The following is a 27924-nucleotide window of genomic DNA, read 5'->3' as shown; positions in this document are numbered from 1 at the left end:
GTTGTCACGGCATTTGGGGTGAGTGGTACAAGAAACCTTAAACAAAAGAAAAATAACTGTTCCGCAACTGTTCGTAGTATATATAAACGATCTGGAAGAAGTGGCAAAGTATAGCATTTCTTAATGTTCTGATGGCACTACATTGAGTTGAAAGCCAAATTGTGCCGAGCATGTGGATAATCTGCCAAGAGACATAGATGGGTTACTTCAGTGGCCAAGGGTCTGACAGATTAAGTACAATGTTTGGAAAAGTGAGCCTATTCACTTTGGAAGGAAAAATATAAGACCAGAATGGTATGTAAATGTCAAGATGGCAGCATGCTTACGTGCAAAATGAATGGGGGATATTTGTGCATGAATCAAAAAAGGTGGATTTGCATGTGCAGCAGGCAATCAAAAACGTAAATGGAATGTTGGCTTTAATTGCTGGAGAGATTGAATTTGGAGCATGGAGAGCATGCTGAAACTATGAGAGGTAATGGTGAGACTGCATTTCGAATACTTAGTGCATCTTTTGTCTCCTTATTTAAGGAAGCATGGATTTTCTTTGGATGTAATGTAGGGAAGGTTACTACGTAGATTCCAGGGATGAAGCGGTTGGCCTATGAAGAGAAATTAAATTGTTTGGGACAGGATTCACTTGAATTTAGAAGAATGAAAGTGTATCTTACATAAACATGTAAAATTGTGAAACGCATAGACAGAGTTATTTACGTTATTTCCATTGATTGAGAATACCGAAACTCAATACCGACTCAATATTCAGGGCAGTATATTTAGGACAGAAATGAGGATTTTCCAGAGGGTGCTGAATCAGTGGAATTCTATACTCATTGAAGCAGTTGAGGTGAGTTCAGTAAATATATTTAAGACATGGTTGGATAGATGTATACAGAGTTAAGGAATTAAGGTAAATTGGGAAAAGGCAGGTAGGTGAAGATGAGCCGACATCATATCAGCTATGATCAATTCGAATGGTGGAGCTGGTACAACGAGCTGAATGGCCTACTCCCAATCCTATTTCCTTTGTTCTTCTGTTCTTATCGTTTGCAGAAACTGCTCTGTACATGAGTCAACAGTGGAAGAAAAAATTCTATTCACGTTTCCCCCGTCAGAACCTTCCAATTCAGAGGGCAGATAGCCTGTATATTGAGAAAAGGTTTAAATGGTTATAGACGGGATTTGTGAAGCAGAGAGGGGGGAAGATGAGGGATAAATGGGGAATGTAAGGGACATTTGATTGATAAGTCCGTGACGAACGGCGATAGAGGCAAGAGAAAAAGGGTACTACTGGAGTAGGATACGTCATATAGGGTGGAATCCTAAGCTATCAGTATTGAAATCAGATAAATAATGAATCGAGCAAATGCAGCCTTTGATGTGAAATCACACGATTAGTACACTCGGGCTGATTTGCAAAAATATTCTGCGATATATTTTTGAAATGTTCAAATTTTTCAAAGGATATTTTCTGACTACAGAGATTCAAATTCTACTTTCAATGTTTACAGATCCTAACTGTATAAAGCCATAAAAATGTGCGTCGCCCAATTTCAGCCAATGTAACGATTTTGAAGGCGGGAAGGAACTGGAGCACCCGATGAAATATGCAACAGGTCACGAGGTAACCAGACGAAATTCCTCAGAGATAGCACTGATTTGGAGCCAAATTCATAGCGCTGTTACCACTGTGCTAACCTTGAAACTGCTTTTCACTGTGACACTTCTAGTTATTGCACATTAGGAGGAAATCATACCCTGGTTGCTGGCGATGTAATGATGCTGCGCTAACTGTTACTCTAACCATTATTTTTAAGATGTTCAGTATCTATAGGACATGCTTTTCTTTTAGTTTTCATGCTTTCAGGAAGCCATGATAATCTCTTTGGCTCTGGTGGAGGCATTGCACGTTTATATCACCAGTCCTCAGATAACCTCAATATGGTTGGAATAACGGATAGCCCAATGCTGTGACAACTCCAGCGAATGGGACGGAATTGGAAGCCCACGCTGCCTATAAGGAGTTTTAAATTCTCCCCATATCTGTGTGAGTTTTCTCTTGGAGCTATTGTTTCATCATACTGTTCGTAACGTACAGGGTGTTTCGGTTAATTGGGTGTAAATTGGGTGGCATGGGATCGTGGGACGAAATGGCCTGTAGCTGTGCTCTATGTCTAAAAATCATAATATTATCAGTCATAGAATGATATAGCATAGCCATGGGCATATCGAGAAGTAATTGCTGATCCCCTTTTCATGCTCTCGCCATTCTAGGTGTTTTATATCGACAAACGATGGATGACAAACGTGCAATTCCTGTGTGCCTCCAGAGCCTCCTCCAGCAGGTTGTTCCAGAGATCCGCAAGAGTCTGTTTGAAAATGGCACCGTCTTTTTAACAGAATCATTTGCCTGTTATTTGAAAAACCTGTATTTCAGTCTTTCAGGAAGTTTAATCAATAAACTGAAATAACACGTACTGATGGATGGATGGAAAATCAGGAAGATAGAAAGAAAGATAGGTAAATAGATAGATAGATAGATAATTGATAGATAGATAGATAGATAGATAGATAGATAGATAGATAGATAGATAGATAGATAGATAGATAGATAGATAGAGATATTTCAATCTTTACATATTTCACTCCTATAACTAAAAATATGCATTTATATTTTCACACAAAGTTGTACAGCCATATAAAATGGCAGTTCACATTCCAATATACATATATTCATTCTCTTTATGACTTATATAAGTCCGTGTCTCTACCAGCCCCCTCCCCAACGTATAAAGCAAGACCAATCATTCAAACGTCAACCAACAACAACACAACTTTAACACTAGGAAAATAAATAATAAACAAGGGGCAGGGATTGTCGCAACTCAATGGGCGGCATCCAGACAGATATTCATTCGTCACCTTCCTTTAATCAGGATCAGTGCGAGGGAGAGGAAACTACAGCATAAAGCGGGGAAACCAATCACCGCCAAGTGCCCATGTAGCACATGTACTGCTGCCAGATCCTGTTTCTCAGGTCATGTTATATTCTCCAGGGGAACGCAGCACTGCATTTAATGGTTCCATCATTCCATAATAAGACTAGAGTAGGACTTCCATGTTTCCACAAGGCATTTCATGGTCACTGCTAATGCGATTAACACAAATTGTACTTGAAATTTGGACAGCTTTATTGTAAGTCTTATGTGCATGATGTATCAACAGGAACAACCCTGGGACCTGCGGGAAATGTTTACCTGTGATTTTCTCTAGGACGTGGCCTAGTTCTTCCCAAAAGGGTCACACATTTGTACATGAGCAGGATGTATGCATGAACGTTCCAGTCACCATGCCACATCTGAATCATTGGTCTGAGTGTTCAGGTTTTGACCTGTTTATATTCTGCGACGTTAGGTACAGCTGGTGCAACAAATTAGATTGCACCACCCTGTACCTTGCATTGATGATCGTGGTCATGCTGTCCCGAAAAAAAATCGACCAGCATTCCTCATCAATTACAACACCCAAGTCCATCTCCCATCTTTCTCTCGATCTATGGAGGTCCAGTTTGGGTCCATCCGACTGGAGCAGGAAATACATTTCAGAAATGAATTTCTTTTCACTCTCCCATTCAAATCATAGTCTCTATGGAACTGCACCGATGTAGGGCCATACCTGGACCCAGTATGTCCGGTAAAAAAGAACGTAGCAGTGGAATATCTTATTTGACGAATCTTATTTATTTTTGAGTTGTTGAAATAACATTAGTTGTCCATGCTCTTAACAGTCCTCTACGCCATTACGGTGCCAGGTGTCCAGGGTCTTACCATAAATGACATTAATTTATTAGGAGTCAGGGGCGTTTTTGGGGACAGTCCCACTTTGATGTTCAAATATTGGTTAATTTGGTGCCAGATATTAGTCACTTGTTTTTTTTTATTATTATGTGGGGCTGCCCTTCTTTCATGACAGCAATTTCGCGTCACGTTATAAATAACGACCTCTGCCATCCTCTTGCCGTGCAGGTGCAGGTCACTTTGTGCCCAGGATAATACACCTCCACTCTGGAAGTGATGTATCTCAAATGGGCTGCCGAGTAATATGTTTTAAAGTCTGGCATACTCAATCCGCCTACACTGAATTTCCATATAAATTTTACCATACAGACGCTTGCCACTTTACCATTCCAGAGAAATATTATGGCCTTGTGTATCAGCTGTTTGAAGAAACCATGGGGTAATGACACAGGAATTGGCTGGAAAATATACTGGAGTCTTGGCAGCACATTCATTTTAATACAGTTAATCCTTCCCACTAATGTTATGCGCAGGGACATCGGCCTATTTAAATCCTCCACGACTCTCTCCATCACGTGGGCGTAATTTAACATGTGTAAATTTTTCAGGTTTCCTTCAAAATTAACTCATAGGTATCTGATCCCCCCCTTCGGCCACTTTAAATTACAATTTTCTTTAAGATGGATATAATCCTTCTTGGTGAGTGACATCACCTCACATTTTCCCCAATTGATTTTATACATGGAAAGTTTCCCATAGGCCTCCAATAACACGTGCAGTTAAAGCAGAGAAGTCGCAGAATCTGTCAGGTGCACCAGCATGTCATCAGCAAATAAATTTATTTTGTGCTCCTCCTGGCCCACTCGATAAATTGTAATATCTGAATCCTGGCGAATGGCCTCACCCAGTGGTTCCATCACTAGCACAAAGAGAGCTGGTGACAGCGGGAACCCTTGTCTTCTAGATCTAGTAAGTGGGAAAGCTGAAGAGATTTGTCCATTGGTCATAATCATTTTCTATGGCTGCATGATAGAGCGTCCTAATCCAATTTAGAAAAATTGACCATAACCCCACCTTGTTAAGCACTTTAAATAAGAATTCCCACTCCAATCTATCAAACGCCTTCTCTGCATCCAAAGAAACGGCCAATCCCTTCTCATTTCTGATATGTACCAGATGTATTAAAGGAAAATGTCTGCCAATATTATCCACCGTTTGTCTCCCCTGCACAAAATCTTCCTGGTCTTTGTGTATAGATTTCGGTAAATGCAACGTAAATCTGTTTGCCAGGGGCTTGGAAAGAATCTTATAATAATTATTCAGCATGGTAATTGGTCTATAAGAAGAATATAAAAACGGATACTTCCCCATCTTTAAGATCCTCGTAACAATCGCAATTGTGAACAATTCTGGGAGGGTCCATATTTCCCTAACCTGGTCCATCACCTCCAGATACATTAGTGAATCTTTAAATTCTCGATAGGACAGATGGGAAACCACCTTAGTGATACACCCTCTCTAGACTGGGCGTGGTCAAAACGACTTCGAACATTTCAGAGTCGTCCACCACACCACACAACCTTTCTCCACAGACGAAAATATATAAAATAATGACATTTAGCCCACAGATGCTATTTCACAATCATCTTGATCCTCTCCTTCCATCGCAATGAATCGATGAGTTTTTCGTGCATTCTTTCTGTTTCCATTCCCATTCTTCTTCAAATACCTATTCGACTGCTTGTGCAACTCATAACTTGCCTCATTATCTGGCAAAGAATTGTCAAAGGTTAAAGCATCTCTCTAATTTTGAAACAAACTGAGCCTGAAAATTTCCATAAAACACCGTCGAAACAGCTAAGAATGGTAAGGCAAATCTATACCCTTTTCTCCCACAGAACAGCTTTCGCAGGATTAAATTCTTTGTATCTCCTAATAACATCTTGACTCAAATTGGCCTAAAAAAACTATTGCGTTGAATCATCAAAGGGCTTTGATTTCGATTAGTGTTTTTTTTTTAACCACAAGACATAAAATCAACTCTCAATCGTGATACTACAGACATCGAATAAGAACTGCCCGTCAGATTGAACCGGGAAAGTTTTTTTTTCCTTATCACTCTATGTGTTCGATTTATTTCCAATCCCTCGCGGAAAGCCTCTTCAAGCAACGTTTTTGGGATTCATTCCCGGAAAATCTTTAGAGGATCCATTCCTTCAATATCTCTGGTAGACCTACTGTCTTAACATTATTAGGCCAACTCTGATTTTCCAACAAATCGATTTTTATCAGGAATTATTTAATCTGAATATACCAGCCAGTAATGGAATATTCAACATAGTACATCCATTCAGTATATCTCTCCACCTTATCATTACAGTTAATAAAAGCCTACTCAATCTTTTTTTTTAAAACTTATCTCGTACCGTATCCACAGCTCTCAAATGTTTAACTCTATTTAAACGGCAGAAACCTTTTCAAATATGTTTTTCATTTCCCCTCGCAAATCAGCAAATTGGGTTTTAACTTCTGAAACTTCTGAAAAACCTTGACTCACATGAACAGCCATATTATCCATTCTCAAAATAAATCTTCTGGTAAAGGATTAACAGGTTCAACTCCAGCAGCAGACATTTTAAATGTCTGTAAAGGAATAGATTTAAACCTTTGTATCCTACCTACCATGATTCTTGATACATCCATAATAATTGTTTCCCCCTCTTCTTCCAGAATTTCAGCGTTTTCTTCTTGGATGATCCCGCCCACAGCCATGGCGCGATCAGGAGTGGTGTGCATGCATGACTCTTCACGCATGCCCAGTTCACCCAAGGTGCAGAGGCGAACGTCCTCAGACGCTGCGCTCGTCACGGCAACATCGCCGGCAACGTACATTCGTTCGTGTTCGCGTTCTCGGTCAGGGCGCTCGCTTTCACACTCAATGGCCTCGACGGGCGCGCATCGGGTCTAGTGCTTGCACTCCCGTCCACTCCATACAGCGACACACCACACCGGCGCCATTATGTGTCCCTGAAGGCAAAGAAGTCGCCGGAGTAACTCTCAGTTTGATCTTCAGAGACCTCTGCAGTTTCGTGGCCTCTCCAATCGATTGCCGTGGATCTTTCTGGAAGGTAGGACTCAGTTCTTCTGCACTTTCTGCACGTTTTAAAATTAATTTCTTCACTAGTTGGCCTCTTGTTTTCTTCATTATTGCTGTAAACAAAGTTTAAGCCACTCTGAAAAAGTTTTGAATGTCTTTATAATTCGGGCATTAATTGATCAGCTAGGTAGAGGTGTTTGCACACGTCTTCTTCCAACGCCATCTTGCGTTAGCTCAGATTTTTGAGAATATTGTGTATCATTTTATACACAAATGGAATATTTCTCTTTTTCAAAAGTATAAATTGCCAGTTATAATACAGATACTTGGTATTAAAGGGGTCAAATTATAGGAACTAAAGGCAAAATGTCAGCAAAGACCCCATTAGATCAGAATTAAATAATTCCTTTTTCATTTAATAATCCCTATTTGAAAGATTGGGCACTAAAAGATATTAAGTTGGTGGAGGATATTTTGAAGCCAGTACGTTTCTTTCTTTTACCAGACGCAGTGAAAAATATTGTATATTACCAAGCTCTTTATTTTGTTATTATTAAGTTCAGGCTTTACTGTTAGAACATTTTGGACGGGATTTAGTTGTACCTGGACAAACTAAATTTGAGGTATTAATTGCTGATAAGGGGAAGAAATGGTTCATTTCTGAAATGTATGCGTTGTTACAGAAAAAAAAACCCCAAAGATTATTAAGGTTGATTTATACAAAGGGAAGGATAAATGGGAGAAGGACTTGTCTATTACATTATCACAGGAGGAATAGATGAATATGTGTGCAGAGTGTGTTAGAAAATTAATTAATGTGAGATATAGATATAGTTAAGTTAATTACAACTTTTTATATCAGTTGTATTTGACTCCTATGATGTTGAAAAGATACCGTTTTAGTTCTTTGGATTTGTGTTTCCAATGTGGAAAACAGATAGGGACTTCCTCACATTCAGTATGGACATGTGAAAAAGTTAAACATTTTGGGAAGATTCGTTCAAGATTGAATTGAAACTTTATCCGTTATTGTGTTTACTGGGTTATACTAATACTTTAAGGACGGGTTTGCGATTGGATAAATTCCAAATAGCATTTATACATCTGGGCTTACCGGTGGCTAGAAAAGGTACTGCTGTTACGTGGAAGAATGATGTTGATTTGAATATACAACGATGGCACAATTAAGTAAAATCGTGTATTTACTTCGAGAAAATAACATAACTTACAAAATAATTATAATTTTCTCGTTAAAATCTGTTGTTTATATGTGAAACGAATGGGTTTAGATATAAGATAAATGTTTGTTTTTAATGTAAAGGGTTGGCACACTACACAGCAACTGACAATTACCACACATTAGGGTATTCTGCTCCGATGTGGGGGAGGGACCAAGAGGGTGTGGTGGGAGGAGGGTAGGGGAGGGGTGGTGTAGTAGGGCTATAGTTTTTTATGTGAATTGTTTTGTATGCATTTTATAAAATTTGTAAATATATTTTTCAAATGAAAATGAACTCAGGTGGTAATCCGTCCTCCTCTGGAAACTTTCCAGCTTGTCGTGAACTCAATGCTTTCCCCAGGACTTCCTCTGTAAGAAGAAGGACTAATCCCTCATTCTCCTCCGAGTGTAAGTGTGGGATATCTAATCTGGCCCAAAACTCATCCATTCGATTGGAATCCCTGGTCAATTCGGATTTATGCAGCACTTCATAAAATAATTTCAAGGTCTCATTAATTTTCCCCTTGGTTTATACGAGATCTCACCATTCCCTGTTTGTATTGTATTGATTGCTCTAGAGGCTTCTACTCTTTACTACCAGGTGAGTAGCTTGCGAGCTCTTCCCACAACTCATAATACTTTTGCCACGAAGTCATAAGGTCCGTCTCCATACTATACATCTGAAGAATATTATATGTAAGTGGTTATCTGAGCCTTATTTCTGAAATCCCATCTATAATTGGGCAATGTCCTTTTCCAATTCCTCCACTCCCACATATAATTTTTCTTGACCATCTTTGTGTGCCCAATTATCTGGGCCCTCACGTATGCCTTAGTGGTGTCCAACAAAAGGAATTTAACTGGAGTAGAGGAGCAGTTTGTCTCCAAATCAGAGCTATTTTGGCTCTAATGAAACTACAAAACTCCAGCGTTTTCAACAATAGCGTGTTACGACGCCACCTATATGCTGTGTCCTGCTTATCCGGCTTTACTATAGTCAAAACTAATTCTGAGAGAAGCCTTGTCCCATTGTCTTGGGTAAACTTATACCTCTCACTTTGTTCATTTTAGATTGGTCACAGTGTTTCAGCTACCGAAAGAAAATAGACACACACACACCGAGAGCAGTTCAGTTTATACAAATGTTTATTACAAATTCAAAAGCTGATTTCACACTACAATATGCAAGCCCTTCCCAACTATACTTATCAACGCTTGGACTGGTTCCAACTGCCGAAGCGAGGCAATGACAGCACACTTGTAGTTGGTTGTCAGGGCGCCGGTAGCAGTTTCCACACCTCCACTGACCGGGACATTGGCTGGACTATAGAAGTTCTTCTACTTGCTGAAAGATGTTGCAACCTCTCGGAGAGTCTCTGCCTTCAGCAGCTAGATCATGGCTTATATTACCCAAAAACTGCTTACCCAAGCACCTATTCCCAGCACAGCAAGAAAGATAAGCAAGCAAGCTAGCATGCTAGGCTATTAACGAATAACATAATTTTCAGCATATCACTTTGAATACAATGATTTATTTTGCATCAAGGCTAGGCCTCTAATAGTCTGTGATAAAACAAGCAGGAAGATTAAATGTTCTTGGTACACAGATGTCCTTTCTTCAGAAAACAGCATCTCTGGCCCTTCGGTGGAATTTAGCTTATGTCTGCTGATTCTAAAACACAAGCAGGTTCTCAGCCTTGCGAAACCAAGAGCAGCAAATTATAAAAACAGGTTAGAATCTTCCATTACATTCCACCCCTTGGTCACAGGCTGTCAGACACGAGACTTGACAAGCATAAGAGTACAAAAAGACCATAAAAGAGCAATCAAAACTACAATAATCACGAAAAACAAGCAATAAAGGGAGGAACCAACGGAGAATAGTGTGGCCCAACCCCCCAAATGTACCAGCTAATCATGAAAAGGGATTCCAACCAAGGCTCAAACTATCATTGTGGGACACAATACCCAGACGTTGGAGCTCACAAACAGAATTCGAAACATGCTGAATAATAACAAAAACATATAAGCTGTATAAGCTGCACTTGAGGCGGGTGACCGAGGACTTCCTTGATGTAATGCATCGGACCGTGTCTCCCATGGGCAACTCCCTTGGAACGTCCTCGTTATTACAAATCCAATTGTTGGCACCAAGGCAACTGTTAAGCCAGATCACCAGGAGCATAAAACGGAGTACCTCGAACAAAGAAGCCTGACAGATGTCACTCACGATACCGTAAGCGTTCAGTGTTTAAACAAACTAAATCATCCTGTCCCTCAATAGCCAGCCACCGAGTGTTACCCTGGGCAGGTGTCACTATTTCTCCTTTTACTGGAGGGCCAATACCTGGTGGTGCCACTCATACTTTTTGTCCAGCATTCTCTAGTTCAGGAGTGGGGGGGGGGCAATGATTGTTTTCCCTCTGGAGTTGGCTGTAGTTCAGAAGCGTGAAGAAGTCAGTGGAAAGGTTTACTTCCTTTTTAAAGGGCGATGATTCAAATTGTCGACTGCCTGCTGCAGCACATGACACCACCCCTTCAGGGTTCCCAGTGATGTAACAAACGAATTTGTTCCTTCAGTAAGCCATTCATTCGTTCAACTAACCCAGCAGCCTGCGGGTAATAAGGAATATGGTGAACCCATAAGATACCGTTGTCATTTGCCCAATCACAGATTGCCTTTCTGGAGAAGTGCGAGCCATTATCAGGCTGAATCTCGTCTGGAACATCATAACGAGAAATTAAATGGTTTTGTCCTTGGATATTGCTAGCTGGGTCAGCCGTCTTGGTGGGAAAAGCAAAAACCAGGCCTGAAAAGATATCAACCACTACTAAGACGTAACGTTTACGCATATAGTCTGGGATAGTGCCTATGTAATCAATTTGCCAAACCGCAGCTGGGCGAGCACCCTGTTGTATTCGGCCATGCGGACCAGGAGGAATGACATGGGACTTCACAAGTTGACATTCTGGGCCTGTACGCATGACCATGTGAACATCACCCTGATGGACGGGTAAAGCATGTGTTCTGGCCCACATAGCTGATCCCTTCTCCCCCAAATGACCACTCTGTTCATGTGCCCATCGATCCAGGGGATGTTATCAGCGTGGCTGATAATGGCAAGCTGATCTGCTACTGCATTATGTTGTGCCATGTTAGTCGCCACATTGGTATGGGCATCAACATAATGCAGTAGTAGATCAGGTTGCCAATATCAGCCGTGCTGATACCGTCCCCCTGACTCGATTGGGATATGAACAGAGTGGTCATTTGGGTAGACATGATACACATTTATCTCACGGTGGTGGGAAGCAACCCACAACAGCTGCCACAACCTTTTGCCCCACACTGGGCGGTCATGTATCATCCAGTCGTTATTTTGCCAATCAGGCATCCATACCACAAGTCCATTAGCCACAGCCCAGGAATCAGTAGACAGGCAAAGAGGGTGATCATGGGGATCTAGTGGGAAAGAGACTGCCTTCAACTCAGCATACTGACTGGAGCCACCATTCTCCCTCCCCTGATAAGTGAGTTCCTGACTTGGGATGGTAAGCCACTGCTTTCCACTTTTGCTTTCCTTGCACCCACCGGCTGCTACCATCAGTAAACCAGGCATCCTCTTGTTCTGCTGGAGTGAGCAAATCATATGGTTTACCCCACTGAACTGGTGATGGGAGTAAAGGAGGGGGCAAGGCAGGTTCAACGTCCTCATGATGAGACGGAAGATCAACCACCTGTTTATGTATGCGGCCCACCCCTTCAGGCCCTCTGGTTGCACTATTCTGAATATACCACTTTCATTTAACAATAGAAGACAGCTGAGCTCGCCCGATCTTTAGATTAGCATCATTAGCCAGAACCCAATTCATTATTGGAAGTGCAGGTCGCAATTGAACTTCAGCATCACCCATCATTCTTTCAGTCTCCAGCATGGCCCAGAAACAGACTAGTAACTGTTGTTCAAAAACAGAATAACGAGTGGCAGCCTCAGGCATGGTATGTGACAAGAATCCCAGCGGGAATCGGCGACCCTCTTGTTTATGCCAGAGGCACCAGCAGGCCACATCATCAGTAACGGAGACCTGTAGTTCGTAGGGAGTATCTGGGATGTGGGGAGAAATGGGCAGGGCCTGAAGAATAGCCTGCTTGCTGGACTGGAACGCCCTTTCCTGATTGTTACCCATGCAAAGTCTGTTTTCTTTCGAGTAACCTTATACAGAGGACGTAAAAGCATGCCAAGTGTGTTACATGGCGTCGCCAGTATCCCAATAACCCCAGGAAATGCTGGGTCTCATTTTTGTTGGTAGGAGTGGCCAAGTCTGCGATTTTATTGCGAACTTTATCGGGAACAACTTTTTCTTCAGCATGCCACTGAATTCCATGGAAAATAACTGTCTGGGACGGGCCCTGTACCTTAGTGGGATTAAAGGCCCACACTCTTTGCATCAGGGTATCTTGGACACTCTCCAATCATTCCTGTGCCATTTCTTCTGTGGCCCCTTGGATCATCACATCATCAACATCATGGTGAATCGAAACGGAAGGCAATGCTGGCACCGTCTCAAGATCACGGGCAATTAGGCTGTGGCAAATAGTGGGACAGTGTACATAACCCTGAGGGAGGCGAGCGAAGGTACACTGGCGCCCCTTCCAGGTAAAGTGAACTGATCCTGAGAGTCCTCAGCTATAAGAATACTGAAGAAGGCGTTAGCGAGATCGATGACAGCATACCATGTTCCTGAGTTCCCAGTAGCAATGTTTTCAATAAGGGTAACAATGTCCGGAACTGCTGAAGCAAGTGGTGGGGCATGTTTGTTCAAAAAGCGATAATCAACTGTCATTCTCCAGGAGCTGTCCGGCTTGGGGACCGGCCAAACAGGGCTATTAAAGGGCGACGTTGCGGGCCTCACTACCCCTTCTTCGTGCAAAGCATCGAAGGTGTCAGTAATCTCTTCTTGCCCTCCAGGGAGACAATATTGTGGAATGCACACTGGTTTCATGGGGGGTGGCACCATCACAGGATCCCACTTAACCTGATGCTCTACTAGTTTTTTGCAATAGTCCGAATTCCAAATGCAAATCCCCCTTGGCTAGTATTAAGGGCCGTACCGGCCAACATATTAATTCCCAGGATACACTCATCAGTAGCAGCAACCAGGGAATGTAACCAAACAGGGGAAGGGCTATCAACCACCGTGGCATGGACTTTTATTTCCTTTCCCGGAGTGAACGCTCCTCCCAACCTCTCTATTCGATATGTCGGTCCAATCCAGAGGTCAGGGTTACCCGGAATCATCAAGTGCTCTGCACGAGTATCGACCAAGGCCAAATATTGGCAGTCATTACCCCCACCCCAATGGATTGTTAACGGTATGTAGGGCCGTGGGTCCCCATGTATTCGCCATATCTCAATAGTGTAGACACGGGAGCCCTGCCCACACCTTCATGATTTAGTAGGGTTCGGGGGCTTCCAGGCCCACATGCCACTATTATCCATAAGAGACTTGTTAATTAATTGTTGTACCTCATCACGGATAACTGGAGGAAGAGAAGCTGGCTCAGTAGGAGCAGCAGTGGGAGCAGAAGGCACAGCTGGGCCAGGAGGACTCAACAGCTGGGGATGATGTTCCCCTGTTTTTCTCTTATAAAAGGCAGAAAGGACTGCAGTAGGTTTCCAATCAATATCACTTTTAGGTACGCCTAACTTTAACAAGGTTAGAAAATGGTCCTTTCTTGTCGGTCCATTATTAGCACCAGCCCCTCTCTTTTCATTCTGCTTTTCTGCTGTAACCTGGGCTGCACATGAGTGGAATTTACCTCCAAATTCTAATTCTTGAAGCCCAGATAAGGCGTGCACTGCCTCAGACACCGGGTGCCCCATTAGCGCACTAGTTTCGGACAGAACCAGTCCCCGTGTAGTGGGTTGGGTGGAGCGAAACAATCTAGTATGCATTCCAGCCATGAATATCTCTTCATCATGGCTCCCCCTATGTACCCATAGCCTCAAATGCCCTGCATACAAGGCAGAGGCCAGGGCCTATTGACGAATTACTTCTATACCCTCCTCTGGGGTTCTCCAATTGTTCTGCCAATGTAAATCCCAATCTACTGGTGATGGGTATACTTGTAGCAGGGCATCCCCTAGAGTAGAAAGTAAGTAATCCATCTCTCTCCCTCTATCCCGCAGCTCAGCAGTGACCCTGATTTCAGTGGATAATGTTCCTAATCCCAACAATTCCTCAGGGGTTAAAAATATATTACCCCATCCTTGTTCCCAGACATGCATGAGCCAGGCTGCCAGAGTTTCTCCTGCCTTTTGCCTTAATCGATCTCCAATGGCAGCCAGCTCTTTTACAGAGAAGTCACGTATCATTGACTGCTTCCGACCGACCCCTGTTCCCACTTTGGCCCGCAGGGCCCTCCACCCAGTCTTGGGGAGGAGGTCGAGGCCATCCCATAGAGGGAGTAGGCCATAGGGCATAATTAGGGGTTTGGTTATTTGCCCCTGGATCCACTTGGGAGACTGGGGTATCTATGCCTTCAATCTCTATCCTTACATCATCCACCCTTCCGCCTCTTTGGGAAGTCAGCTGCCGAACGGGGCGGGTGTGAACAGCGGGTGGAGAAGGTAGTATGTTAGGCAGATGCTGAGGAGTATCTGCATTACTTCCATTGTCATTCCAGATATTCCCATCCCAATCCTCAATTACATCAGGATCGTCACCATTAATTATCATGGCACGAATACGATATGGATCGGGTTCTACTCCTTGCCTTTCCTTATCTGCACAGAGCTGCTGCCGGAGTTTAATATTACGGCAGATCGTTTGGACATGCTTATCTTCCCATTCTTTGGCTCTGTCCTGACTGGTGCAAACAATCTCGCTCATCATGGAACAGCATTGTCGCATGGCTTCTAGCTGCTCCTCTAATTGCTTTCTCTTGTGCTGAGATTCTACTTCTCTTTGAACTTATTCTGCTTCACGCTGAATGGAGTAGTGCAAGGCTGTGGCCAGCAACCAAAAACCATCCGTCAGCGTCCCCTTTTTATCAGGAAACTTTCTTTCTCGAAGGAGAGTGGCAACCCGCTATTCCAGAGGTGCACTTGATGATTCTAATTTCTCATCCCAACTAATGGGTGGTCCCAACAAAGACAGGGTTTTGGCCAACATGCCAAACCCATCGTCTTTGGAAGTCCATTCAGGAATCAAGAACTGCTGAGGGCTCACCTTTTTATTTCGGCGAAACATCTTGAGACCAATCCTGCTTGCAGCGCCAATTGTCTTGGGTAAACTTATACCTCTGACTTTGTTCATTACAGATTGGTCACAGTGTATGAGCTACAGAAAGCAAGTAGACACACACACACACCGAGAGCAGTTCAGTTTATACAAATGTTTATTACAAATTCAAAAGCTGATTTCACACTACAATATGCAAGCCCTTCCCAACTATACTTATCAACGCTTGGACTGGTCCCAACTGCTGAAGCGAGGCAATGACTGCACACTTGTAGTTGGTTGTCAGGGCGCCGGTAGCATCTTCTCCACCTCCCCTGACCGGGACGTTGGCTGGACTCTAGAAGTTCTTCTTCTTGCTGAGAGTTGTTGCCACCTGTCAGAGAGTCTCTCTCTTCAGCAGCGGGACCATGGCTTATATTACCCAAAAACTGCTTACCCAAGCACCTATTCCCAGCACAGCAAGAAAGATAAGCAAGCAAGCTAGCATGCTAGGCTATTAAGGAATAACATAATTTTCAGCTTATCACTTTGAATACAATGATTTATTTTGCATCAAGGCTAGGCCTCTGACGGTCTGTGATCTAAACAAGCAGGAAGATTAAATGTTCTTCGTACACAGCATCTCTGGCACCTCGGTGGAATTTAGCTTATGTCTGCAGATTCTAAAATACATGCAGGTTCTCAGCCTTTAAATACCAAGAGCAGCAAATTAAAAAAAAACAGGTTAGAATCTTCAATTGCACCCGTAATTCGCTTCCACAATCCTACACTCTATTTGGGCTGAAGCCAGAAATCAATTTTTTTCTAGAGTAGGAATTATGTTGTTTTGAGTAATCTGTTGGATGATTTTTCCACAACACATCTATCAAATTCAGCTCTCTCATTCAGTATAGTCCTAGTTATTCGTTTTGTGGCTTTATCCAGCACTGGATCACGACATAGATTAAAGTTACCCCATTAGAATATATTTATTTGCCTCTCCCAATCGTAGGAAAATTTCCTGTATAAATATTTCATCATCATAATTGGGGGCATAGACGTTCACTAGGGTCCAGGATTCTGATTATATCGGACAGTGTACCATAACAAATATTCCCGTTTTGTCTGTAATCACCTTCTGTGTCTGCATTGGAACACTCTTCCCACCAGAATTGTGACTCCCTTGCTTATGCGACAAACGAGGTGGATATAACCTCACCTACACATCTGATTTTTGGCTTCTGATGTTTCCACTCAGTTAAATGCATCTCGTGAGGAAGGCCAGATCTATCCTCGTCTTTTTAATGTGTGCTAAGACACTTTTTCATTTCAACATCCTGTTTAGGCCGTTAACATTTAAGTAGAATACTTTACATTTTTAGCGATCACACTGGGGCTCGTTCCCTAAATGTTTTCCCTCCATCTCGGCACACCAAATATCTTACAACCTTCTCGTTGCTCCATAAAGTCCAAACCGTGACAGGCCCTGGGAAAAAAAAAGAAGATGCCACAAACACATTTGCCCATAGCACCACAAAATATATACCCACACACAACCATGTCCCTCAAAATAATAAAAGTGAACACATCCCACACATAATTAGAATATGAGTCTAAGCCGCTGTTCACTCACACCTCTGCTGGTCACTATCATCTTTTCACCGCCATTAACCTTACCATGTGATCACCAGGATTCTCCATTCTCACTCTCAGACCCTCCACCCATTCAGTCCCAGAACCCCCAGACCCTTATATATAACACCTTATATCATCTTTAAAAAAACCAGAAACAGCCAAAAGCCCATTCTTTTTATAACACAGAAATCAATGTCTCGCCAGTGTACCAGATTTAACAATTAAAAAAAAAATTCTTACTGACCGTTTTATTCGTTTCCACTTATACCTCTATTTACTGCAGGCAGAGTATTATTAAAAAGACGCACTTTTGCAATTTTCTGTAAAAAATCCCCCCGACGGCAATATAATTTTCATGCCGGGGGATGACGTAAAACACAATCACACCTCTTTTTTTTTGCCAAACACTTGACCAGTTCAAAGATTTTCCACCTCTTGAGCAGAGCTGCATTAATATCGAGATAATACAACACTTTTGACCCCTTTTACTACAGGAGAACTCCCCTTTGAATTGCCCCTTTTGCCACCGCCCACAATATTATTTCATGATCTTGAAAATATTTTAGCTTTATCAGGATCGAACGGGGTCTTTGACCAAGTTCTGGCTTAGGGATTGTGACGCTAAAAGCCTTTTCTATTTTTTTTAAACTTTATTTATTTGAAGTCATTAATAGTAATACAAAGTACAATCCAGAAAGAAAATTTTATGTATACCTTAAAAAGGCAATAAAATAAAAAAAACAAGACAACTAAATTTTTCTAACAAAATCCCCATCCCATCTGCCAACTCTCCTAAGGAGAGCTAAAATATATAAACAGAAACTAAATGTATACAATAAATCAAAATATATCTAAATGCATATATTCAAAATATTGTAACCTCTTATTAATAAAATAGAATAATTGTCATGTAAATTATATGTATTTTTTTCCAAGACAATACAAGATTTCAATTCATTATGCCATCACATTATATTAATCACTATATTATCTTTTCATGTACGCTACACATTTTCAAGCTACAGACAATGCTATATATATAAATGCAATTTGAAATTTATCCAACCCTAATACCCTTAAAGGAATCATATAACCCATTAAAAATAGATGGATCTTGTGGTAACTTACAATTATATAATTGTTTCCAAAATTAACTTAATTTCATCCCGGAATGATTGAAAATACATTAAAGACCAGACAGCATGTTAATAATTTCCAGTACATATATCACATCTAAAACAAGAATCCGAATTACTAAAACCATTTTTTTTCCAATTTCTCTGGTGTTAAATACAATTGATGTAAAACCAATACAATTAACCATTTCAAAACGTACATTCGTCAATTTAGTAACACTATCATGACATATATCTGCCCAGTAATCTTCAGGAAAAACAAAAGCAAGATAATTTTCCCATTTAAGCTTAGACTTCTCCCTTTCCGACTTATACATATCATCTTGTAATACTTGATACATAACGGAAATGTAACCCCTCTTTGGTATAGAAGAAACAAATGACTCGAATTCCATCAATACAGGTAAAATCATCTCTCTATCATACATATTTTTCACCGAGGTTCGAAGTTGATGATAAACAAATAAAGAATTTTCAGCAATATCAGCACGCTCTTTCAATTGAGTAAAAGAAAGAAACTGACCTTCTACAAAACAATCCTGTAATGCTTTTATACCCTTAAAATCCCAACTCTTTAAATGACATTTAAACATTGAAAAATAAATAAGCTGATTTTTATATAATGGAGTTAAAATTGACAATTTACCTTTTGATTCTAAAATCTTAGGTTTTTAATCCATAATTTTAATAAATGTTTTAATATCAGCATATTATATTCCCTAAAAAAATTACATTCCATCGAAATATAAATGGATACACATCAACTTCAGGAGTACAGGACATCTCAACTTTAGCCCAACTTGGAGGCTGGACCAAATCCATCAATCTACTAATAAATTTCAACTGGGCTGCTTCATAATAATTCTGAAAATCAGGTAATTGAAGCCCACCTAACTAATACTTCCAAGTGAGTTTATTTAATGCTAGCCATTGTAGTTTACCTTTCCATAAAAATTCTCTCGTAACGTTATTTAAATCCTGAAAAAAAACTCTTTGTAAGAGAACACGGTTTTGATTGAAATAAATATTGAATACGAGGAAAAAATCACCTTAATACAATTAACTCGACCAAGTGAAGTTAATGGAAGATCTTTCCACTAAATTAGACCTGCTTTAATCTTTTTTTAATAATGGAACATAATTTAACATATAAAGATTAATACTCAGTATTTACAATTATTCCTAAATATTTAATTTTATCAGATCATTTCAATTTTATAATACTTTTATATTCTGAATAATCTCCTTCTCCATTGGTAAAATTTCACTTATATCTCAATTAACTTTATATACAGATAATGTTCCATAATGTAATAAGCCGTGGGAGGAGGTGAGAAAGGGGGACATCGGAGGTGGTGCACCCCGCTGAGTTCAGCGGCTCCTAGTCCCTTGCTCGTCGCCTCGGGCGGCTTGAGCGAGTGGTATCTGGACAAGGTGACACGACAAGACGAAAAGGAGAGGGGTGACGGTTCAATCCCCAGGAAGACACCGGTAAGTGACTACTTACGATTGTGGTGTGGGGATTGACGGACGAGACCACCCAGGTAAGGGTCATGACGGAATTTTAAAAAAATATAAAACGATAAATCAGGTGTAGAGCCTTTGTCGTGGCGTGAGGACCCTGTCGTGGGACCTTAGGATAGACCCCAGGGAAACCTCGGCGGGAACCGGCGGAGGGATAGTACCTCCGACGAGGCGTCCGAGACGAAAGGGAGTAGGGTCCCGAACGGGGGGGGGGGGTCCTCAGCAACGATAAACGGATCTAGGCGGGAAAATGGGAGGATCAAAATCTAAGGGCTCGTCTGAAAGATCAGGACTTTTCCCGGGGGTTCCCCTTGACAGCCCTTTGGGGAGAATGTTTGAAAATTGGGATAGTAAACGATATCGAGACAAAGACAAGAAAAAGATGGTTCAATATTGTCTTCTTTGGTCGAAACAGCCTATCAAAGGTTCCTCGTTCTGGTGGCCGAAATTTGGATCTGATGAGGATTGGGTTAGACAAGCATTAAACATATATGTAAACTCGAGACAAAAGGTGAATCAAGAAGAGTCGGCATATGCATTTTGTTGGGTTCCCTGGCCAGGATCCTTAACAAAATGTTTTAAATTGAGGGTAGCGGGAGAAAAGAAGTTGGAACCTTTGGACAACCTCCCCCCTCCTTATGTTCCCCCGGTGCCCACTGCACCCGAGGGAAGCTCGCTGCTGGAGGGGAAAGGTGATGAATCTGATTGTCCCGGAAGGGGCCGGGAACGAAGGGATGATTAAGGGAGTCGGACCCTAAACTTCCACCGGTAAACCGACCCTGGACCAGATCCCAGACTGGTCCAGGACCATCGAAGGCTCCAGTAAGCCTAAATCCCCTGAGGGAAGTTCCTATGGGAGGACCGGGAGGGGGAACGGGATATGTAAACGTTCCCCTAACCAGTACTGAGGTGCGGGGATTTAAGAAGGAAATGAAAAGTCTATTGGAAGATCCCATGGGACTGGCCGAACAGTTCGACCAGTTCCTGGGACCAAACACATATACCTGGGAAGAGATGCACCCAATAATGGGAACATTATTCTCACCCCAGGAGAGGCAGATGATTCGACAGGCTGCCCTCCTCATGTGGGAACGTGAACAACCTGGGGACCCCAGACCCCATGAACAAAAATATCCCCTGAATGAACCCAGGTGGGACAAACGAACACCCGAGGGATTGGCAAGTATGAGACAATACAGAGAGTGGACGATTAAAGGAATACGGGAGGCTGTGCCAAAGGGTCACAATTTCGCCAAGGCATTTGGGAACCACCAGGGGAAAGATGAGTCCCCTACTGATTTCTTGGAGAGGGTGAGAAAGAATGTCCAACAGCGTGCGGGTGTGGACCCTAGTACACCAATGGGTGAACAGCTTATTCGAATTGAATTTGTGTCCAAATCGTGGCAGGACATTAGGAAGAAACTAAAAAAGGAGGAGGGCTGGAATGAAAAACCCTTGAGCGACCTGTTGAAAAAGGCGCAAAGAGTATATGTGCAGAGGGAAGAGGAAGGTCAAAAGAGGGCAGCGAAGATTATGGTACAGACTATCCGACAGATAAATGCCGAGTCCAGAGGGGAAAGGAAACAAAACCCTCCTCTAAGCAACCCAAGATATCCAAGAGAGGGGAGACCCAGGAGACCCGCTAAGTGCTATTACTGTAACGAAGAAGGACACTTCAAGAGGGAATGCCCCCGATATAAGAGGGAAGTGCGGACCCTTGAACTCATGGAAGAAGATTAGGGGGGTCAGGGGTTCCGGGTGTTGGGGACCAAGTATAAGAGGGAACCCTTGGTAAAACTGAAAATTGGTCCCCAGGGAGAAGAGGTGGTGTTTATGGTGGACACGGGAGCGGAACGAAGTAGTGTAATAACTGTGCCAATTGGGACCGAGCCTGTAAAAAGCAATTTGAAAATTTCTGGGATAGAAGGGGCTCCCAGAACGGTATCGATAAATCCCCAAGTGACCGTGAAGCTGGAAGGGAGAGAAGGGGTACAGGACCTCTTGTTGTTACCGTCGGCCGGATTTAACCTCTGAGGAAGAGATTTACAGGCTCTCCTAGGTTTGGGTGCTCTCCCCGTGGACGGAGAAGTGCGAGTCCACCTCTGTGCTCTGAAGGAGGAGGATGAACGGCAGATTGACGAGAGAGTCTGGTATAAGAAGGGAAATCGAGGAGGTCTGGACATCCCACCTTTACATGTCACATTAATACCAGGTCATCAGCCGGTAAGGAAACGTCAGTATCCTATTTCTTTGGAAGGGAGGAAGGGTCTACAGCCGGTAATTGAGACCCTAATACGAGACGGACTTTTGGAGGAATGCATGTCACCCTATAACACCCCTATACTCCCAGTAAAGAAGCCAGATGGATCCTATCGTCTAGTACAGGATCTGAGAAGTTTGAATGCTATTGTTCAAACCCGCCACCCGGTGGTGCCCAATCCCTATACTATCATGAGTCGGATTCCCCCAGACCATGAGTGGTTTAGTGTTATCGACCTGAAGGATGCCTTCTGGACGTGCCCACTAGAAGAGGGAAGTAGAGATATGTTCACGTTTGAATGCGAGAATCCATGGACAGGTAGACGGAGGCAGCTTCGGTGGACCGTATTGGCCCAAGGGTTCACTGAATCTCCGAACCTGTTTGGACAAATGCTAGAACAGATCTTGGCGGACTATCCACGGTATGATGATTCCCAACTGATGCAGAATGTGGATGATCTGCTGTTATCAGGACCCAAGGAACAGGAAATGAGGGGAGATACAATTAGACTCTTGAATTATCTGGGGAAAAAGGGTCTGCGAGTGTCCAGGAACAAGTTACAGTTCGTTGAGAGGGCTGTGGTATACCTTGGACACCAGATAAGTAAAGGACAGAGACGGATTACCCCTGAATGGATTACGGGAATCACCAGAATGCCGTTACCCCGTAATAAGAAGGAAATAAGACAATTCCTGGGGCTCTTAAGTTACTGTAGGTTATGGATAGAGGACTACTCAGCGTTGGTGAAGTTTATGTATAAAAAGCTGACAAATGAAGATGAATATCCATTGAAATGGACCCAGGAGGAGAAGGGATGGTTTGAGGACTTGAAGCATCGCCTGACGCGGGCCCCGGTACTCACTCTGCCCTCTTTAAAACAACCCTTCCAGCTATTTGTCACTCATAACCAAGTAACAGCTGTGGGAGTTTTGACGCAGGAAAAAGGCGGTCAGCGACACCCAGTGGCTTTCCTGTCCAAAATGATGGACCCAGTGTCTCGCGGATGGCCGACGTGTATCCAGGGAGTAGCGGCTGCTGCTCTGTTGGTGGAGGAGGCACGCAAACTCACTTTTGGAGGAAGGATGACTGTGTACACCTCCCATTCTGTGAGTGTTCTATTAGCACAAACCGCCCATCGATGGCTGACTGATTCCTGCATATTAAAGTACGAGACCATTTTAATGGTTGGAGAAAACCTACAGTTTGCTAAGAATAATAGTTGCAACCCAGCTCAGTTTTTATACGGCAGTGAAACAGGGGAAGAAGTGGAGCACGACTGTGTCGAGTTGACGGATCTCCAGACCAAGACCCGAGAGGACCTTTGCGATACTCCCCTGGGAGAGGGATATGAATTCTACATTGACGGCTCCGCCAGATGTGTTGACGGAATGAGGAGAAGCGGGTATGCCATAATAGAAGGAGATGCTTGGGAAGTGGTAGAATCCGCGAGGCTACCCGGAAGCTGGTCGGCACAGTCCTGTGAACTATATGCCTTGCAGAGAGCCCTCAGAGTACTGGCAGAGAAAACTGGAACAATTTACACTGACTCCAAATATGCATACGGGGTAGTGCATACCTTTGGTAAGATCTGGAAGGAGCGCGGTCTGGTTACATCAAGAGGAAAGGAATTAGCACACGAACAGATGATTACTCTGACTTTGGAAGCCCTGAGATTACCCCGGGAAATAGCAGTGGTCTCCATACCAGGCCATCAGATGGAAGATACCCCGACCGCAATTGGGAACAGACTGGCTGATGAAGAGGCCAAAAGGGCGGCCATGCAACAGGAAGTCCGTTTGCTGACCTTAATCCCAATAAGACAAGGTATAAAAAAGCTCCCATTTTCACTGCTAAGGAAGAAAAGGACATGGCTCAGCTGGGCGCAAGCCAGCTGCCTGATGGAACATGGAAGACACCGGATGGAAGAATGGTTCTAAATAAGGAAATAACTCGCAATATTTTAAAACACCTGCATCATCAGAACCACTGGGGCATCCAGGCCTTGTGCGACACAATGCTTCGAGAATATGTGTGTGAGGGGATCTATACATTGGCCCAACAGGAGGTGCAGAACTGCCACATCTGCACAAGAATTAATAAGAAGGTAATGAGGATGAGTACCGTGGGAGGTCAACCGTTGGCCATACTCCCCTTGCAAAGAATACAGATTGACTTCACGGAGTTACCTCAAGTCCAAAGATGGAAGTATCTGTTGGTGGTGATAGATCACTTTACCCGATGGGTGGAAGCCTTCCCAACAGTAAATGCTACAGCCTCCACAGTAGCTCGCCTCCTCCTAGAGCAGGTGATCCCCAGATATGGCATAATGGATTCTATAGAGTCGGACAGGGGTCCACATTTTTTCTCCAAAGTCCAGCAATTGATTTGTGATGCATTGCAGGTCTCTTGGAAAATGCATACCCCTTGGCATCCACAAAGCTCAGGGAGGGTTGAACGTATGAATGGAACCCTAAAGACGCAATTGACAAAATTAATGGTGGAGATTAAAATGCCTTGGATAAAGTGTCTGCCCCTGGCCTTATTGAGAATTCGTACTGCCCCACGCAGGGATGTGGGGGTGCCACCTTATGATATGATGTTTGGGTTTCCCTTCTGGAGAACAGTTGAGGGGTGTCCCACCTTGGCGGAAGGGGATATTTTTGTTAGGAACTATTTACAGGCACTGTCACGCTCTCTTACAGATTTACGAAAGAGGGGACTATTGGCACAAACACCACCTCTAGACTTTTCTTTACACAAGGTGGAACCGGGAGACTGGATTCTCATCAAAACCTGAAAAACTGAAAAACTCCAGCCACAGTGGGAAGGTCCATTCCAAGTTCTCTTGACTGCAGTACGAACAAGAGAGAAGGGGTGGACGCACGCATCCAGATTTAAGGGACCTGTAGAGGCGCCTCAGGACCCTGATACGGACTCAGATTGGACTGTGTTCCTGGAGACAAACCTCTTACTTTGCGATTTCGCAGGAAGACTTGATTGACAATGTTATTGTTATATGCTTTGGTTTTTCTTGGTTTGCCTATGTCTTTGTCAGGTCTGAAGTGTAAGAAGTGCAGAGACACAGTAGACCTTTTTCAGGACCGCACTTGGGAAAGAAAGGAGGGTAGTTTCATTTCCCATACCTCAATTCCTAAGAAATGCTGGACAGAAAATACCACCCAACATCCATATACCCCTTGTACGGAGAATGAGGGAAGTAGTGTGGGTCATTATATACAGATTCCTAATAGTACTCCTTTCCCTCTTAACGGTTGGCCCTGGGAGGGTGAGTCAGGCCCACCATGCCCTAATGGACTCTGGTTCTGCATACACCAGCCTACTGTTCCGGTAGAGAGTCCCACTCCACACTCGGGAGTGCCTGCCCCTTTGGGGCATCCGGACTTGGTTCAGGTCCATCCAAATGGCCATGAAAGTTTTGGCCACGCAGTTGGGGGAGACAACCTTTTTGTTGATCTTGCAACTAGAATTGCAGGAACTTTTAATGTAACCAATTGTTGGGTCTGCGGAGGTCCACGGATGTCAGAGCAATGGCCTTGGTGGGGGAGTCCCTCGACTCATGGACCATGATCTCCCGGGTTTGGACCACTAACCGAACAAGGTCAAGGGAGAATTGGTCTCTTTCCAACGTCCCCTCCGGTTTTTATTGCCTCTCACGAGCCGGCAAGTACCCGGTAGGAAAAAGTCCCTGCAAGGCTGTATGGATCCGCATTTCGCCTGGTAATTTCACTTGGTTTCCTAAACACCTGACTTGGTTCCTATCCACTGTTTTAAGACTGATTGCCTACCCCTGTCTAATAGCTGTTTTCAGCTTTGGAATTGTAGCAGCTCCACCATCACAGGACCAAACCAATCAAACCCCACCCTTTAAAGGGTTTGGGAACGGGGATATGGAGTCTCCCCAAATGGGTTATTCTGGGTGTGTGGTGATGAAGCGTATACCCGCCTCCCCTTGCAGTGGAGTGGAACTTGTTTCCTGGGAATAATCCGCCCAGAATTTTTCCTCCTACCCCACGATCACGGTCATAGATTGGGAGTGAAGGTTTTTGATGCATTACACCGTCGACCCCGCTCCAGCACGGTGCATTTGGGACAGTGGTGAGATGAATGGCCTACGGAACGAATAATTGAATATTATGGTCCCGCTACATGGGCCCAAGATGGATCCTGGGGTTACCGTACTCCTATTTATATGCTAAATCGCATTATTCGCTTGCAGGCGGTCCTTGAGATTGTTACAAACCAAACGGCTCTAGCCCTGCAATTGCTTGCATCCCAGCAGGGTCAGATGCGCTCTGCCATCTATCAGAACCGTCTGGCCCTGGACTATTTGCTGGCCACAGAAGGGGGTGTATGTGGAAAGCTTAATTTGACTAACTGCTGCTTAAAGATTGATGATAATGTTCGCAAAATCGCTGATAATATTCGCACTTTGTCCCATGTACCAGTCCAGACCTGGCATCCTTTCGCAAAATTAAATTGGTTGGACAAATGGTTTGGAGGAACATGGTGGCGCACCTTATTGTGGGTCATCGGGGGTGTTTTGTTCCTCCTGCTTGTTTTACCCTGTCTTATTCCCTGTCTGCGCAGCCTAGTGATTTCGATGGTCCAGCAGACCATGCAGCCAGGGGGCCTGGGAGACCCAGTTAGAATTTTACTTCAGCACGAAATTAATTTATCAGAAGATGGTTCTCTTCCCTGGGTTAAGGCCCCCATTCAAAAATAGTACACACATTTTAAAGAAAGAAAGGGGTGGATTGTTATAGATAGAGAATTTAGGTTAAAAGGGGCTTAAGTTAAAATGTGATGATTAATCATAAAAGGGGAAGCCAGAATAGACAGGGAGCTTTCCATAAAAGTTTAGCTGGACAATGTTATAACAAGCAGAAATCTTTCATGGTCACAAAGAGACATGTAGGAGCCAAAGATTGATAAAAGTGTGAAAAACAGAATTTAGTGTGTGCAGAGTTCGTAGTGTACGTGACTAACATGATAATTACAAATGCAAGTGTACTTAGAATGATTTTGCACAAACAAACCAATTAAAACACTGTTAAAGAGGAGGGGAAGGACAAGGAAAAAAGGTATAAAAATCAATGCACTGCATGTATCGGGGCTTGACTTGGCGAGAAGCCAGTTGAGTCCAACTCTGCAGACTTGTAAATAAAGCTTGTCGTGTCACCGACTTTAAAGAGACTCATGTGTGAGAATTTATACTTCTGACAATATAATTTGTTACACAGGCTATATATCACGCCCAAAAAGTTAAAGAAATGGTATCCAACATTATCAGATAGATGTTTTCACTGTAAGAAGGAAACGGGAACAACAGTACATGCAATTTGGGCATGTGAGAAAGTGAAAAACGTTTGGGAAGATCTAAATCAGGTATTAAATAAAGTCACAAAAAGTAACATACCAAGAAATCCAGAGATCCTTCTATTAAGTAATATAAGAAGTAAAGAAATAGGCTTCAAACTGGATGAAGCGGAAAAAAAAAAGATTTCTTGCGTTAGCCGTAGCTGTAGCAAAAAAATTATAATTTCAACTTGGAAATCAGAAGAGAGCCTGTGAGTACAGCAAATAGTACATAGAAATGAATAAATGTATTCCATTGAAAAAAAACCCATATAATTTAAAAGATAAAGTCACATTATTTGAACAACCTTTGGAACCGTACATGGAACACAACAGAGAAGGCTTACCACGGACCTCCATCCCCTAAAATGATAAAATAAGAAGAAGACAAAATGACCTGATCCAGTGTGTAAAGGTAGATTACAAAATTTTCTTGTTTATTTTCATTGAGTTATGATATTGTTTAATAGTTTTATTCTATTGCATATGCTGAACGTTTAACGGGTTTGGAGGGGAGTGGGAAGGAGGGAGTGAATATAGGGGGAAAAGGGGAGAAAACGCCATTGTGTATATTCAAGAGGGAAATGATTGTGTGCATTTTGATTGATGTGGTTCATAGCGTGAAAAAGTTTAAAAAAATCATGACTTGGGGGCCC

The 27924-nt window shown here is 42.9% G+C and overlaps 1 protein-coding gene and 1 long non-coding RNA gene across 2 annotated transcripts in view; one reads left to right on the top strand and one right to left on the bottom strand.

Annotated features, from left to right (window-relative positions):
- Positions 1 to 27924, bottom strand: part of LOC138764641 (M1-specific T cell receptor alpha chain-like) — an 814651-nt gene that overhangs the window by 647359 nt on the left and 139368 nt on the right. The window lies entirely within an intron of this gene.
- LOC138764639 (uncharacterized) lies at positions 6704 to 27088 on the top strand. The gene is made up of 3 exons (XR_011358234.1): positions 6704 to 6925; positions 19404 to 19652; positions 24595 to 27088. It is a non-coding gene; the product is annotated as an uncharacterized lncRNA (long non-coding RNA).

Source organism: Narcine bancroftii, chromosome 5 (assembly GCF_036971445.1).
Source record: "Narcine bancroftii isolate sNarBan1 chromosome 5, sNarBan1.hap1, whole genome shotgun sequence".
In the NCBI taxonomy this organism is placed as follows: domain Eukaryota; kingdom Metazoa; phylum Chordata; class Chondrichthyes; order Torpediniformes; family Narcinidae; genus Narcine; species Narcine bancroftii.
This window is presented reverse-complemented; position numbering and strand designations above follow the sequence as displayed.